Here is an 18015-nt window from a genome sequence, read left to right on the forward strand (position 1 = left end):
AAATTAGAATAAAAAGTTATAAATAGATTTTTGTTTTCGATTAGAGGCGACAGTGAATTAATATGTCTGCATAAGTAATGAAATAAAAAGAAAGTATCCGTTACATTGATCTGGAAGAGAAGAAATAAATATTTTATGTTCGCTTAAAAAGATTAAGTTTTTGATTTATTTTAAAAGTAATTCTATTAATAAAAATAAGCTTAAGCAATGAAGGATATTTTAAAAGATAGAAAATAAATATGTGTATGCCAATTCTGGCATCACACGCCCATTGGCAGCTTGCATTCGACATCGTCATACTGGCCCATCACCTGGAGTAATGGTATGACTGCCATTGGATACACGTCTCGATCACCTCTTGCTCGCATTGCCGGCAATTTAAACAACAGCCGTTACATTTCTGATGTGTTAGGGCCAGTTTCTCTGCCCTATCTTCTAGGCCTCCATATCGCTATTTTTCAGCAGGACAATGAACTATAGCATGTTGCGCGCACTGTCATGACCTTCCTCGACACAGAACATGTTTGCCTGTTGCCCTGGTAAGCACGTTCTCCTGATCTCTCAGCAATTGAAAGTGTCTGGTCAATGGTTGCCGAACGACTGGCATGTCACCAATCGTTAGTTACTACTGTCGATGAATTGTCGCATAATGTTGAAGCTGCATGGAATGCTGTACCCGTCCATGCCATCCAATCTCTGTTCTATTCGATGCCCAGGAGAATAACTGCTGTTAATGCTGAGAGGGGAGGCTGCTCTGAGTACTGATTTCTCAGGATCTATACATCCGAATATCCTGAAAATTTAATCGTCTGTTCTTCCAACTATAATGTATGTGGCCGATAAATATCATTCTGTTATTTTTATTCCTTTCTGGTGTAACTATTTTCCTTTGATCCTTTTTATTCCAAATAAAAAAAATAATAAAAAAACATCTATTTCCAAAATTTTATATAGTGTTACCACTTCGGTGATTTATTCTTGGATAAGTGAACGAATAAATAACGAGAAAAGAGCTGGAGAAATGAATAGTATCCTATAGTAAATATGTAGCTTGCTTATTATTGTTGCGGTATACGGAATATATTATAAAGATAAAATATTATATGACGACTTTAGCATGCTGGAATTCAAAGAAAAACAGAAATAATAATTTCGAATCACAAAACAAGCATTTATTCTTCTTTCTCCACCTTATTCTACGAAGCTAAACTTAGTAAAAACAAAGACAATAATCATGAACATTGGAGCTGCTACAAATGCACTACTAGACGAATCAATGAATTGTATTGATGAAACACCGAATACGGGAGTTGGCAATTTAGTTTTAAATGAATACAAAATATAAATCTGTACCTAAGATTTCTATCTTGCTATCGGCGAATTCAACTAGATTTTACTGGGCAAACATATTTTGAAAGTATATTTTCGTTATCGTTCAAATTTGACACAGAAAAGTCTTTTAAAAAGGATATTTGATGTATTTTTCTAGCCCAAGTCTTTACACCATCAAATGTGTGATGAAATATTGCTTGACGTCACAACATATATTTTTAAAATTCTTTTGACAGAGAGCTTTTTCACGAATGACGTAAACGACAAATACGGTATTTTGCGCAACGTGACATTCACATGAAAGAAAATGAGTTTGAAAAATAGTTTCAGCAGTTTTTTTTTGTGTATATTTAGGATTTAAAATATTCTCAGCACCTGCATATCTACAATCAACTCGTAATAAAACAAATTAAATCCCCTACGAACTCTTAATCTAATCTGTTGAGGTTTCCACTTACTGCTGCATTTAAATGTAGGAAACCAAAACTTATAATGGGTGAATCAGAAAGATTGACTAATTGATTATGACTAACCAGATTGATTGACTAATGAAACCAGAAAGATTGAAAATTTTAAGACCCTAATCCTTCAAATAGCATTTTAAAAAAAGTAAAGCAATATTTATTTATTAATTTTTAATTTTTTAATCCATGATAGCCCTAATTATATTGCATATATTTTGCATGTAGGGTACGTGGATGAAATTTTCAAAGCGTAAATTAATGCAACATCTCATCACTTAAAATACCTGTTTTTAACATAAAATAAATATAAATTAAATATAAATTAAATTAGTTTATATAAATATTATGAAGTTCAATATTTTTTGATTAAAGGTTCTAGACGAATTTTTCTTATTGAGTTGATGGGTCACAGAAAAGTCATTAGCAGGTCGGGATAAGGCCTGTAGCCACTGTTTGTTCACACTTGTTTTATATCTATCAAATCATAATAAAAAAACCAGCTTGTTTGTACGTCAAGATACCATCATTACGTCAATTCGTATTGTGAATGTTTCTGATTTCTATAGAATCTACAAACGCTCTGTGAAAGAAACTTGATTTCATGAAGTTTATTTTATTTCCTAAACTTTGTTACTGAAACGGTGGAAGAAAACTGAAAAGCAATTGGTCATCATAAGCATGAAAAAAAAACGAATTATAAAAAAATGTATCAACTATATGAGATTTACAAAGGGAAGCAACACCGACATGTAATTTAAGCTTAAACTATATCCATTTCGACGCAACTTTTCAATTTAAATAGGATGATATTCCTCAATTTATAATCATTTGGTAATTTTTCAGTTCACATGGTAACGGATTACTAGAAATTCCGGTTTTAAAAATTATAATTCTTAATATCACACGTTTAGTAAAAAATACAAAATGAAAAGTAAATTAAACGAAATAGTGTACGGTTTTTATGTCATGCTCTGAAGTATCATGATAATATTGCAAAATTTTACAACATTTCCCTATATTTGACCAAAATATATAACCAGTTCATAAAATAAAGATCTCGAGAGAGAAAAAAATTTTCTGCGTCAATGGAACCTGCAGAGTGGCTCGTGTAGTATTTTTTTTTTTATCACAAATGTAATAATTAAAATTTTCTCGAAGTAATTATCAATTGTTACGGATTACTAGAAATTCCGGTTTTAAAAATTATTATTCTTAATACCACACGTTCAGTAAAAAATACAAAATGAAAAGTAAATTGAACCAAATAGTATATGGTTTTTATGTCATGCTCTGAAGTATCAGGGTAATATTGCAAAATTTTACAACATTTGCCTATATTTAACCAAAATATATGACCAGCTTATAAAATAAAGATCTCGAGAGAGAAATTTTTTTTTGCATCAATGGAACCTGCAGAGTGTAGTATTTTTTTAATCCTTTTTTAATTAAAAATTTTCGAAGTAATAATCAATTGTTATTTTTTTTATTATACTATAATCCATATACATTTTCCAAAACACCCTTGTAAATTCAAGTTTCCAGGTTTTTTTAGTTTTTTGTGTAACAAATCAAAATAAAACACAAAGTTGAATACCTAACTCAGACGTGGGGTTACTTTTTCATATTCAAATGTAGAGAGAAAGTAATAAAGTTTGTTTCACTTTGACTGGAAAAAAAGACAAATATGAAGTCTATTATCTTTAAAAATGACTTTACGTTCACAAATGTTTCAAAAATTAACTCTGTTCTGTTATTTCAAGTAAAGTAAAAATATTGAAGTATTAATTTAAATATTGAAAATGGTATTGCATGCTTCAAGTTGGCTACATCTAGTTTGAAAAGAACAATATGATTTGGAAGAAATTGAAATTTCGATATTGAAACTAAAGATAATATATTTGAAAAAATAAATTTAAAAGAAATTATTGACTTTAAAAATGTATTTTAGTTGGAAATAAAAATCACCATTATTTTTTTTTTCTTAAAGAAACTTAATTTACTTTATTGTTTTCTTTAAATATTTTTGTAAGAGTTTAACTTAAATTGACTAAAATCACCTAAAAATAAAAGGTATGTGTTAATTCTAGCTGAAGTGATAAATGTTTTATGACAATCTTCAATAAATTTTGCACTTAATGCCTCAGTGAATTCAAGCTATAATTGATAATTTATTTGAATATTTGAGTAGAATTTGTGTTTTTTTATTTCTATTCAGAAGTAAAATGAAATCTTTTAATTTTTTTCATAATATAACTAAAAAGATATTTAAGATGGATCGGGAATGTCAAAACTCATTTTCGTCAGCTTTGTTTATTAAAGATTTAATTAACAAAATTATAAAGATGAAAGTTAGAATTTATTTTGTAAGGACATTTCACGAGAGTTGCAAATGAGCCATGAAGCCCAGACAGTCTTTGTAAAGGAATATGTTGATTAACTTAGAACATTTCTAATTTAATTCCCTTCCCTATTTTTAATTCTGAATTTTTTGTTGGATGACTCGAAGAAAAGGAAAATAGATAATTAATATGAAATATTTTTGTTTTCACAATCACTGATAAGAAAAATTTAATGATATATTTATTTAATGAATAATCCCATGAAGTTGAAAAATAAACTAGATAATATAAATTCTTCATTAACTTCAAAAATATGAAGGTGAACAGAAGTCGACATGTTTCGAACTCTTAAAAAAATATCTTTTTTCAAAACTCGCTAGACGTAAATGAAGAAAACAAATGAGGTTTAAAATAGAAAAATTCTAAGTTGCCAAAGAAAAATGAAAAATATTAGGGGGACCGGAAAGTAATGCCGTTTCGGAGCATTAAATATTCTTTAGTCTTAAAAACCAATTCATTTTTTTTTATCCATTTTTATTGATTTTTGATCCAGCATTGAAAGGTTATTTCTAACAAGGGTGAATGCATTATTGATTAAAAATAAAATCTTGATAAAAAATATTAAATGCACTGAAACTTTCCGGTCCCCTTAATAAATAAAGGTAAGAAAATAAAACTAGAAAAATTTCATAGACCGAGAAAGATATATTTCCACGTACTATGGTAAAGAACTCATGCCACCGAGGGGAACAGTATTCATGTGAATAAAACAAGATTCAGGGCATCAACATAATGTGACAGGGATGGGAAGGATCTTGGTATTATTGAAATTAAATTTATGCCCAAGGGTTTGACAATGTACGACAGTTAATGATATATAAACTCTTCAAGACGGACTTATTTAGCGTGCTTCTTAAATCTAAATTTTAAAATGTAGCTTGTTTGTCGATTTAAGCAAGGTCTCCCCGGCAAGATAGGTTTCAAATACCCCAGAGATTGTATTGGCAACTCAGCAACTGTATTGGAACGAAAATCCGGCAACTAGCCAATAATAAATTTTATAATATACATTAAAACTGAACTAAAACTTTGATATTGTTCCGAATTATTTGGTCGTAAGTTTTCGTTATTTTATGTACCTTTTAAACAAGACCACATGGAATGTCCTCCCAAATCACCCATGGGTCTCGACCTGGAGGCTCTCTGGCCCAAGGTTTTAATAGACAGGAACAAACTATTCTTGAACGCTTTCGAAGTGATCACCTTAAATCAATGAAATTTTCGGAAAGATCCAAGAACTTTGAAATTTGTACCAACTGTTCTTCAGACCAGGTTTCACCTCACCACATCCTCGCGTGCCTGGGGCTCACCAAATAGGATTTAGCAGATGATCCATTGACGGTGTCGGCTTTTTTGAGGGTGTGTAACACTGCTGGCACTGGTCTAGCTCTGCTGGCCAATGGAGGCGTGCAACAACAACAACATTCTGTGTACCAGTCTTACAAGAATAGATAAAAAAGAAAGATTAAGAGCATGATTGGTCAAGTCAAACTTACAAAACGTGTAGAAATCAAAATATCCCGAATATCTAGGTTAAGGTAGGCAGATATTTAATGCAAATTCTGATTAATTGAAAATGCTTGAGTTTAAGTGAGTTAGAATCGAATATGAGTTTCTGAATAAGAACTCTCCCAAGTGACCCAGGAAACCAGGACATCTATTTGAAAGAAATCACTTGCGCATGATAAAGACAATACCGATGTTGCAGTTACATTTATTTTTATTATAGATCATTTGATAATAAATTTTAAAAACATCATAGTAATAAAATTTAAAAAATAAATACAATGGATAAACATACACTAAAATAGATCAATTGCCCAATCTGAAGTTACTTGATTGATCCCAAGCTTCTCGTGTACGATTAGACCGATTTTGTTTACATTTGGAATTTTGCAATATAAAATTACATTCTTTAAAATTATGTAAAAATTATATGCATTAAAATTCAAATTTTTTGACTACTAATAAATAAAATAAAAAATAATAGATATTTACTAAAAGTTATTTTTTTCATGGAATTATTATTGGATAAATGTACTTTATAATTGAATAAGTAAACTTTATGATTGCATAAAAAAATTCAATTCGCTTAAAGAGTTCTCGAGATAGGATGAAATACATTAAAAATAAAATTACCATTAAAGTGTCTAAACTTTGGATTGCTCTCTTGATTAAACTATTTGGTCCCTATTTCCCAGATATTGCTGTTCTTCCTATATTTTAGAAATCAGATATCCCAATCTGTTGAAAAAAGGGATACTTATTCAGAGAAAGTACGCTTTTGTGACTTATTTCGTATTTTAAAATACCGTATGCACTGATTAATTAACATATTTAAGGTCACCCCTTCGAACCATTAAGATTAAGTTTTAAAGTGTTAAGATCAAATCATTTGATCAAAGGTTATTCAGGGCTCTCCGCTTATTTTTTTTGCACTGAACATCGAATTAAGTGAGTATTGATTAACAATTGTGAATTTGAAAGTGATACATACAAACATACATGTACACATATCTAGACTTAACTCTATGTTTTATTTAATAGATATCAGAATTTATAGAAGAATAAGAATACAGATACAAATGTAAAAAGATAAGAATATAAACAACAGGATGAGCAGAATAATTGAAACAAAGTGTGAAACAGCGCCTCTAAAGATATGCAATTACTTGTTTTGGAGTTTGGTATAGATGCACCATTTTTTATACCCTGTTTAGAATTAGAATCTGAGTTGGAAATTAGAATTAATAAATATTTTTTTAATTATTTATTAAATGTTTATAATTTTTGGAGAAAAAAAATTTAAAATTTGATAAATATTTACTCTGTTTTACATATTGAAAATAAGAGTACAAATCGAGGGACAAGGATCAGGAAGTAATAAAAACTCGCTTAATAGTGACAAATTAAATGTAAATTTTATTTCTAATACGGAAAAATATTTTAATAAGCCATAATAATATTAAACCAATGAAAGATTTTATTTTCTCCTTTAAGAATAATAATATATATAAACCTCAAGATCTTATTATTAACACTTCTTTTACTGATTTACACTTCAAAACTCTTTGTTTCGATCTTATGAAAGCTAAAATGACTAAAATTTCACCAAATAAAAAGGAAAATTTAGAATATATATATANTATATATATATATATATATATTAATAAAGTCCTAGATAGTAAAGAAATAAAAGTTATAAGAGTGGATTTTTTCTTTGAATTTGTTTATTACTTAATAAAAAGGAATTGATTGCTTGCAGAGACCTTTAATTTTAGACAGAACGCAATTAAAAAAGCTGAAAATTAACAATGTTATAAACTCAGTCAAGGGGGAAGGGTGCGGAAAGACATCAGCTAGTTAATTCCTCTCGACATCTTACATTTCATAAAACTATATATTTCTGCGCTTAATAAGCAGTTTATTTTGAATAAATTTTGCAATTAAGCTAAACATAGTAGTGATTCAATTTAAAGCTCTTAATTTTTATCAACTCGACATTTTTCTAAATCTCATATTTAATGTACCTTAAATAAAACTTAAAAAAGTAAAAAATGCTTCGCATCTGTTTATATCAGGGAACAAAAGACGCTCGATAAATTACTCATTTCACCAAGAAATATTTCTTTAATATAAGGCGTAAAATCGTAATATCTCGAAGAGTTTCAGTTACGTTGATTAAAATTTTTTTTTAAACCACATTTTTCAAAACCTAAACGTTACGGATGGGTGAAATTCCTAATTTATGGCTTTGTGGTTTTCGCAATTTTAAGGGCTGTAAAATGAAAGTTTTGTTAAGTTAGCTTTCGTAGTGATAAAATGGAAAAAGATTGAGAGAATATTAAGTTTATGATCATAAGTAACTTCTTCTGTCAGCGCTTTAAATTTGCGGTGAAATTTATAAATCATAAAGTTTATTCAATGTAGCTGCAGTTATTTTCTTTGCGAAGTCATAATATTTTATTGGCGGATTAGAAAGCGTGAAATGTATTTATTTTCAACCTCTGAATTAAATATAATAATCACTCATTTAAATCACAAACTCTCTCTCATTTAAGACTCTTCTTGTAAAATACTAAAGTTTGCATTCCCTGCTCGCTTCGCAAATTAACCCCTGGTTATTGACGTAAACGAATTATAATATAAGAATTCAAATTTATTCAAGCAAATTTTATTAAAATTTATTTTTATTCTATTGTAGCAACACAGACTTTGTTGCATGGATTAGGTTCCCAATTCCATACGAGCAGTATCTAAGCCTAAATATTTGCTTAGCTAATATTGCTATTTCATCTACAATTTAGTTTTTTGAACTCATATTTTATTTTTTATTTGCACAAAAGTATTATTTAACATTATTTTATTTATACATATTTTTATTTATACTCATAAAATGTTTTTCAACAAAATTATTACTTGGTAATTGTGTATGAAGTTAATTTCTAATGCTGCTTTAAAACTTTAAATAGTTATTATGCATTTATTTTCATTGCGTAATTTGACTGCACTCTGTAAAATCAATCAATGAAGCCGTCAAGTCATTGAGTATAGCTCGAGTTTTTTGAAAATGGAAAGCAACTAGTTTAGCTTAATTTTGAATTAATTGAAATTAAAGTCCTGTTACATGGTGCAATAAACTGCAAAAACTGCTGTGTAAAACGTATCCGAATTAGAAAAACTCTAAAAATTGTTTGAAGGATTACTTTATTTAAAGTAAGTACGAAATCGAGTGTCTTTAAACATTTCAAAGGATGCAGTTAGGACTCAACACCAATCCTTGATAAAGCTTACACCAATTTATAGTTCGTTTGCGAAGAAAATTTGTCTTTTTTTGGAGTTCCGTAAATTTTGCAAATAATTTTTGCATATTTGAACTATTTTACTGTATTCTCCTCTAAAATGACAGCAGGACAAGTTTTAAACATATAACAAATGCTTTCGGACCATTATTAAAAGTTCAAAGATTTGTGCAATTCTAAGATATTAACAACATGGAGGCCAATATGGCAGTTTGTTTACATGAAGATCTACGGGAGATCTTCTTGAGTGTAAGAATTGACTAACTAATTGGCCGTAGCCTAATTAATACGAAATGAATGTCGAAACTCTTTATTAATTTATTAAGAATATTGATTCTGGTTGAATACATATCAAATAATTTCAATCTTCTTGTCTGATATATTTCACAAACTACTCATGTACAGTTTTATAAAATGCATGTATGTTTTTAGTTGTGTAATAAATACGTTAATGTTCTCATACTATTTACATAACTGTGTTAATAATAATTACGTACCATAATATTTTTATTCTATTTGCTTCGGTTTTGCTTGAATTCCTTTTGTCTGTGCTGCGTACATGTTTGATTAATAAATTAATTAAATTAAATTAATTAATTAGTATAGATAAATTAATTAATAAATTAATTAAATTGTTTTAAGAAATATTGCACATATGCAACATAAATTTATGATTCTTGATTTATATTGAATCGTAGAAGTAACTTTTTTGATTCATGTGTCTCATATCTTACTATAATTATAAGTTCTGGTGTTACTAAACAGCAAACGTAATGGCGGCTACTTTCTTTAAAGTAATGTGAAAAAAATAACATTTAGAAGTTTCGCTTCACCGTAAACTATCCATAGTTTGGGTGTAGGGAAACATTTAGTAAACACCACTTTGGTGCCAAGTAGTTTCTACCATTGTTAATGTTCAGATAGTTTTAAATAAGTTATGAGAGTAAAAACTTATTTAAACTGCTGTTTGTAGAAAATGCAACACCATGAAGGAATCATCAGAATCAAATGAAATATTATTTTAATAATGGATATAGGATATTATGCAAATTAATAAAGTTTCAGAGCCATCGCGCGTGCGTGGCGCGCGCAGCGCCCTCTGAATTGATGCTGAAAGCGTATAAATAAAGTGCTGTAGCGGGACGTTGAAAATAGTCTATGATTATTTGTTAGTGGCAAACGTTTAGTGAGACCTGAGTATGCCTCCACGACGGAAGAATAAGAAATTCAAGCAACTTACGGAGTTTGAACGAGGGAGGATAATCGGCCTTCGAGAAGGAGGATTTTCCTATCGCGCAATAGCAGCTCGTATGCAGCGGAACAGTTCCACAGTGATGCGAGTTTGGAAGCAGTGGACCGACGAGCACCGAACAACTCGAAAAACAGGCACTGGACGACAGAAGGTGACGTCAGAGCGCGATGATCGACACCTGCTCCGCATGGCGGTGAATGATCGCACAGCTTCCTCCAGGCAGCTGGCAGCACATTGGTCTACTGCTACAGGTGTACAATTGTCGGCTTCGTCAATTCGTCGTCGTCTGCTGCGCCGTGGATTGCGTGCAAGGGTGCCATTATACAGGATTCCCCTCACGGCGGATCATCGACGGCTGCGTCGGCAGTGGGCTCTTGAGCACAGAGACTGGCGAGCTGATTGGCACCAAGTTGTCTTTTCAGATGAATCACGCTTCAATTTGTGGACCCATGATGGCCGTGTTCGTGTTAGACGTTATGCCGGTCAACGCTGCCTTCCTGAGTGTATTATTGAACGACATAGTGGTCGAACACCCGGAGTTATGGTCTGGGGTGCGATTTCGTATCATGGACGATCCAATTTGATACGAATTGAGGGTAATCTCAATAGCAACAGATACGTCCGTGAAGTGCTACAGCCCGAAGTCGTTCCTTTCCTTCAAGGCATCCCTGGAGCTATCTTTCAGCAGGATAATGCACGCCCACATGTTGCGCGGACTGTTAGAGACTTCTGTTCAGCACAACGCATGCAACTTCTTCCTTGGCCTGCTTATTCGCCGGATATGTCGCCTATTGAGCACGTGTGGGATATGGTTGGTCGGCGTCTCACTCGTGATCCGCGTCCTGCAGTTTCCAAAGACGAACTTTGGTTGCGCATACAAGCGATATGGAATTCTCTTCCTCAAGCAGATATTCAACATCTGTTTGACTCCATGCCACGTCGTATAGCAGCACTTATTGCAGCGCGTGGTGGCTGCACCAAATACTGATTTCGGACGCTTAATTTGTTTCTTTTGTTTTGAAAATTTCATCATTTATTTGTATCAGTACAAGTCGTTTCTGCATTAAATTTCATTTGATTCTGATGATTCTTTCATGGTGTTGCATTTTCTACAAACAGCAGTTTATCATATATTTAAATTGAGTGCAAATATAAAGTAAATATAACTTATTATTAATAAATTGTAAAACGGTAGCGGTTGTTGTAAAACGGTATTATAAAGTCATGGTAATTAAAATAATATCATAAGAGTATTTAATAATACCATAAAAAAATACCTCTATATCAAACTTGCTGAAAATCAGATATTAAACATACTTAAAACACATATTGAATATCAAAAATCTATTGAAAGCAAATAATAAACTTAAGAAGAGATGATAAATAAGTATCATAGACAAATACAGTTAAATAAGGATGAAAAATAATTTGCCGGAGAATATTATTGCGCTTATATTTTTTTCAAAATCATGTATCTTTACAGTTATCTTCATCATCTTATGTGATTTTTCTAACTCATAAATATCTGCGAAACGGAAAGATGACATTTTTTATAATATATAGGGGCATTAAGTTAATTGTATTACTTAATTTGTATTCAATTTTCTAATCTCATTATTCTCTAAGAAGTGGATACCAGCTTTCATATTTAGATCTTCCGTCTATGACTGATAAACAATTGCCATAAAAATTCATTTCGCCATGATTAAAATATCATAACGAGTCTAGAATTATAATATTCGGCCTACATATTAAAATGGACAATGCATTTTTATTAGCTGAGCTTTATTGGCCTGTTTTCGATATATCACCTATAATCATTCTCCTGCTTTTCAAAACAATTGTTGATTTTATGCTTTTAATTTAATACTGAAGCTAAAATGTTGTTGAGAAGGGCTCTTACGGCCCCATGGCTTTTTTTGTCAAAATAAAAAGTTTCAAAAACTAAAACTAAATATAATGACTACTGTCTTTCAAAATGTTTTAAATTTTCAAATGTTTTAAATATGCTGACTGTTCTCTTTCCAATTATTATTTCCTTATATAGAGAAACTGTAACGACTTTATCTCAGCCTCATGTTTTCTCAGCATGCCCTTAATAGATTATTCTCAATGGGTCTTCAACATTTGAAATGATGTCTATATTTATTTTGAATCCCTTGTTTTGATTGACAATTACAGCAAAATTATACCATTAAAACTGCATCAAAGTTCTTCTCTTATGGGATTCAAATAACGCAAATTTGATTAATTTTAATGAATTCCCCTTTTTTTTTGGTTGAAAGGTTTTTATAATGTTCTAAATGGCAACTCTTTTCTGTAAGTGCATTTTTTCTTGTGGTTCTTGCGTTTAGTTTCTAATTAAAAATTTCATTAAGAAAGTGTCATTTAAAATCTAATTATTAATTTTAATAAGATAAGATTTGTATTTTAACTTAGTGACATAGTAAGTTTTTGGCCATATCGCAGAAGAAATCAAACAAAAATTTAAAAATAAATCTAAAAAGTTTTTTTATTTATCAGAAAAAAAAGTTGAGACTTTAAATGCTCATTAAGATAATCAATAAAACTGAAAATAGCCCGGATTATGACAATATTAGTTTTAAAAATGAAACAAAAAATTTTAAAAAAAATCTAAAAAATTTTTTTAAACTTATTTATTAGTAAAACAGTTAAGACTTGAAATCCTTATTAAGCTAATTAATAAAACTAAAATTAGCACGGATTATAACAACATTTAAATCAACATTTATTTCATTTGTTAAAAAAACTGAAAAGAGTAATTTTAATAAAAAGCTAATTACAAAACAAACTTCTCACGAAACCTAATATTTTAACTTTAAATAATTTATAAAGAAAATTTAAATAAGGATACGTGTGACAATGACGTATTCAAACTGGAAATGCATTTTCTCATTGTAACCATATTCAATGTTAATATGGTACTATTACTAAATTGCATATAAATGTATCATCGAATGAAACGGAATAATTATTGCTGAAATGTTAATATCCTTACTACGGTATATCCTGAGTAGTTGAAGTACAGTCTGGATAGTGTTTTGTCAATTATATCCAGTTTATATGTAGTACTTCTCAATAATGACACCTGGATGTATTGTTTGTCACATCAAGTTAAACATTGAATATCTAGAATTGTCCTTAAATGTGAGTCATTAAACAGATGATAAAACAATTTACAAGAGTGTTTTAATTGTGAAAATGCTAAGACAGAAGATTATAGGATGTATATGAAGGCTTTAATAAGGAAAAAGGTGAGCCAGGAGTTAAAGGATTGATAGAAATGTTTTAAGCATAAAAATCATGAAACAAAGCAAGAAATTTATAAGCATGTTTTAATTAAGAACATTCTGAAACAGTAAATGATTAAAGGATTTCGATTTTCTTAAAGGGAAACTGTTGAAGCTTAAAATTAAAGCATTTATAATAATTTTTTGTTTGTGAAACGCTTTAGAGGTATTATTGAAGGATTTATAAAAAATGTTAGCATTGGGAAAATGTTGAGACAGATGCTTAAAGGATCTATTAGAATGAGTTTTAATTGTGAAACTCTTGCGGAGGATGATTTAAAAATATTATAAGATATTTTTAATTACGAAAATATTGAGGCAGATGATTACGGAATTTATAAAAATGTTTGGAACGAACAAATTCTGAAACAAAATAAAGAATTCATAGGAATATTTCAAACGTGAAAATGATAAAATGATTAATAAATATGTATTAATTGTGAAAGTGCTGAGAAAACTGATTAAAGGATTTACAAGAATTTGTCAAGCATGAAAATGTTGAAATTAATGATTGACTTTAAATGTTATAAGTGCTAATAAATTCTTAAAACTGATGCATTTATCAAATGCATATTATTCATTAACCACAATACTTTTTAAAAAATGTTATTTAAATGCATTAAAACATAGATAAAATTTATTGTGTTTTAAAATACAAAAGTTATTAACTTTACCAAAAATCTCCACATGTAAAATGTACTGTTTAAGACGTTGTTGCTTAAAAAAACATTTCAATGAGAAATTAACCTACTATACTGCTCCTGGTTAAGGTGAATCTCTACCGTGTGATAAAATAAGACTAGAGATGGGCACATAATTTGTTTGCAATTTAATGTACGTAATAAGCAAATTTTGGATACTAAACAAAGAAATGTCGTAAGAAAGTAAAGAATTTTAATATTATATTAATTCTTCGAGTAAATAATCTGTTGGCAAAAATGAATTTAATATCCCTCAGTCTGTAATAGGCCTGGTTTATATGCACTGAAATAAAAAATAACTATAATCGCAGCAAACGAAACTTTTAAGCAGTGTATAAAGTACGATATGTAATGCTCAGCTGTTAGAGAGAAGTTCGTATTAACACTGTTTATTTTACCTTGTTGAACAAGAAGTAACACCTATCAATAGGGATAACAGTAATTCCGAAGAATATAATCAGAAAGTACATGAAAGTCCAGCAAAATTTATGTTATGAAAAAAACTATAAAAATGCAGCGGTAAAGAGGGAGTACACTACAGGCTCACTGATGGAAATATTAGTTTGAAAAATTTTTATTGTTTCATTTCCATAATCATTTTTAGGAATTTTATCTGCTCACTCTAAATTTTTATTTTTTCATAAAAAAATATTAATATATTTGAAAACTACGGACAATTTCATCATAGTTTCATACTTTACTCATAAACATTTGATAACCGATTCTATGAATTCCAAATAATTAAAAAGTTTCATATAGTAATGAAATTTCTGGTTAAAAAAGCATTTTTCGATAAAACCAAAATAAACGATATTTAATCCCGTCATTTGATATTATTTTCATTCAAATGGTAACGGTTTACCCGAAATTCTATGTTATAAAATTACAGTTCTCATTATCACACATTTAGTGAAAAATACAAAACTAAAAAGTAAATTTAGCGGAATAAATGGGTTTTACGTCATGCTCTGAGGTATGACGAGAAAGTATCAAATTTTAACGCATTTTTTAAAATTTTATCCCACGTTATAAAACCATATTTCATTTGACCATAATTATTACCAGTTATTTTGGAAAAAATTAAAAATTATTTAAACAGACTATAATCTAATTAGTCATTGATTATTATTACTTAATGGTTAGCGTTAGCTCGAGTACTGTGTTAGAATCAAAATTTGTTTTTGTTTCTATTCATATAATACGCACAAGAAACGTCATAAAAAGCAATAAGCAACTTAAGCAATAAAAAAACATAAATACGCACCATCTGGAAAATGTGAGTATTTTTAATATTATTTTTATACTTGCCATAAATAAATAATCTGAAAACTATAACAAAATTATTACTAATGGTTTGCCGTTCATGCTAAGATATTTAAAGGCTATGGTGCAAAGTTTTGAAATTATTTCAAAAGATAGCAATTTTAATGCTTTAGCTAGACATAACAGTCATAATTAACTACTGTAAACTTACAGTTGTGAAAGTAGCATAATATTCACACACACATAAAAAAGGATTGGTTAATTAGGCGATAAGACGTTAATTTAGAGTTAAGAAAGAAATGTAAATTATTTGAAAAGGCTGAAACTTAAATTGTCACCAAGATTATTCCTTCTTCTTTCTTGATTCGTTCCATATTTTTTTTTTGTTTTATTTATTTGCTTAATTTTTTTTTTGCTTAATTTGGATTAACTTTTTAACTTATTCTTTTTCAAGCTGTGGAAAATTTTGCTTTAAAATTTAAGCTTTAAAAATTGATAAATAATTTATTTTAAATAAAAAAGAATCGGGTTTCTAGCTTCATGATACAAATTTGAAGAATTTACTGTTGTTTATACTCCCATTCATTTAGGTTTGTATGTTAAAATATTTGTGTTTAAATTAATTATTTATAAGAAAAATTAAAAATTAAGAAATAAACAAATTTATTTTAGTTATTTAGTATTTCTATAACTTAAACTGAGATGCAATTATTAGAAACTTATGAAACTAGGAAGAAAAACATTTAATATTTTTCAAAAAATTTTTTAAAAGTGATTGCCTGAATATAAATTCTTGAATTTAATAAGTGATTGAATGAAAATTCTTATATAGATGCAATGCTTCTTAATTTCTTTGTCTTACCCCCTTCGCGAAAATGAACTGCTTTTCAAAACAACAAAAATAATCTTATAATCGGAGATAAAAATCCTGATTATTTATCAGAGATAATTACGCCGTAAGGGAATTCTTATTTTGCATAAATAAAGAATGCAATAATTTTAGCTTGTAATTAATTCCAGAAAAAAAAAATTGCCTTTATTATCTTCATACTCGTTATAAAAGGAATGTATCTAATCCTAATTAAAGATAACTTCCATCATTTTTATGCATACTATCTATTTTTGTATTCATTAGGGAAAAAGTTGCGCAGCATAAAGAGGCATGAGATTAAAGAATGCTTTGTTAAAGTAATTAAGGAAAATCTCTATGAATAATGATTTAACTAAAGTTAATAATTATGTATAATATTTGGAATAACGTAGATGTATTACTTACTCCCTTTTACAGAAAAATCTAGTTACTAATCGCCATTTCCAGAAACATTATAAATCAAGATAAATTGCAAGAGTTATATGTTTTATCCTAAGATATGCTTATTGGTTACTAATTGAGAAAATGCATACAAATTACCACTTTAAATTATCGTATGTATACATGCAAACAATATGAAAGCCTCTTCATGTAGCAAAACGTATTTCGGAAATGTATATTGCCAGAGGAAAATTTTTAACACTTTTTATATTGACATTGTCATTTTTTTTGTTCTGACAAACAAATTTACGGTGCGCATTTGTTGTTGCTCCGATATTGTAAGTATTTCATAGCAAAGAAGTTGTTGGAGCAAAGAATTGTTGCATTGAATTTTTCAATGTTTTCGTAAAAGCAAAAACTATGATTATTAATAATAATAATAAATAATCATTACGCTTTATAATCTCCTTATTGCTTTGAATATGCCAAGATTTCGTTAGCTGGCTTTGTGATATGCACATTACATTCATACCAGCAGTGGTGTTCTTTAAAGATTTAGAATCGTTTTTGTAATAACTATATAAAATAAATATTTAAAATACTGCAGTATTTTACAATAAAATCTCCAGGTAACTGGGATTCCATAAGTTTTTCTAGCACTTATACAGCTTTTTCAAGTAACGTAATCAACATCCCTTAAAAAGAAACGATATTGGGGATAGTTTACTAAAGAATTTCTAGTAAAAACTGCAACTCTTCTTTTAGCGAGGATGCCCAATTTCGCTAAAATTATATTTGAGTTTTGTGATTCTCAAACTAATTTAATGGACTTTTGATTGACGAATCAATTTAAAGGATTTCGGAAAGGACTACGTTGTTAACTATTTAATAGCCAGAGATCAAATCTTCATTATGCAAAAAACTTGCATTTCCACATCAAAGTTGCACCAAAGTGATGTAGGGAAATGACGTATGATTTAGTGCTGCACCTTATCAATGATCTTTTGCAATGCTTGGTGGGAATTAGCAAACAGCATTTGAGTTTTATTCCCTAATGCTATAATTTATACTTATAGTAAGATGTGATACACTTAAAGAGACGTTTAAGTTTTTTGTGCAATATAATATAAAGTAAGAATCATTATTTTAGAATGTATAGATGCACTGATTCTTAAAATGTAAAAATAGTTTGTAAATCAATCGCACATGCAGCACGGAGAGAATATTAAAACGAATTCG

Source organism: Parasteatoda tepidariorum, chromosome 2, assembly GCF_043381705.1.
Source record: "Parasteatoda tepidariorum isolate YZ-2023 chromosome 2, CAS_Ptep_4.0, whole genome shotgun sequence".
Classification (NCBI taxonomy): Eukaryota; Metazoa; Arthropoda; class Arachnida; order Araneae; family Theridiidae; genus Parasteatoda; species Parasteatoda tepidariorum.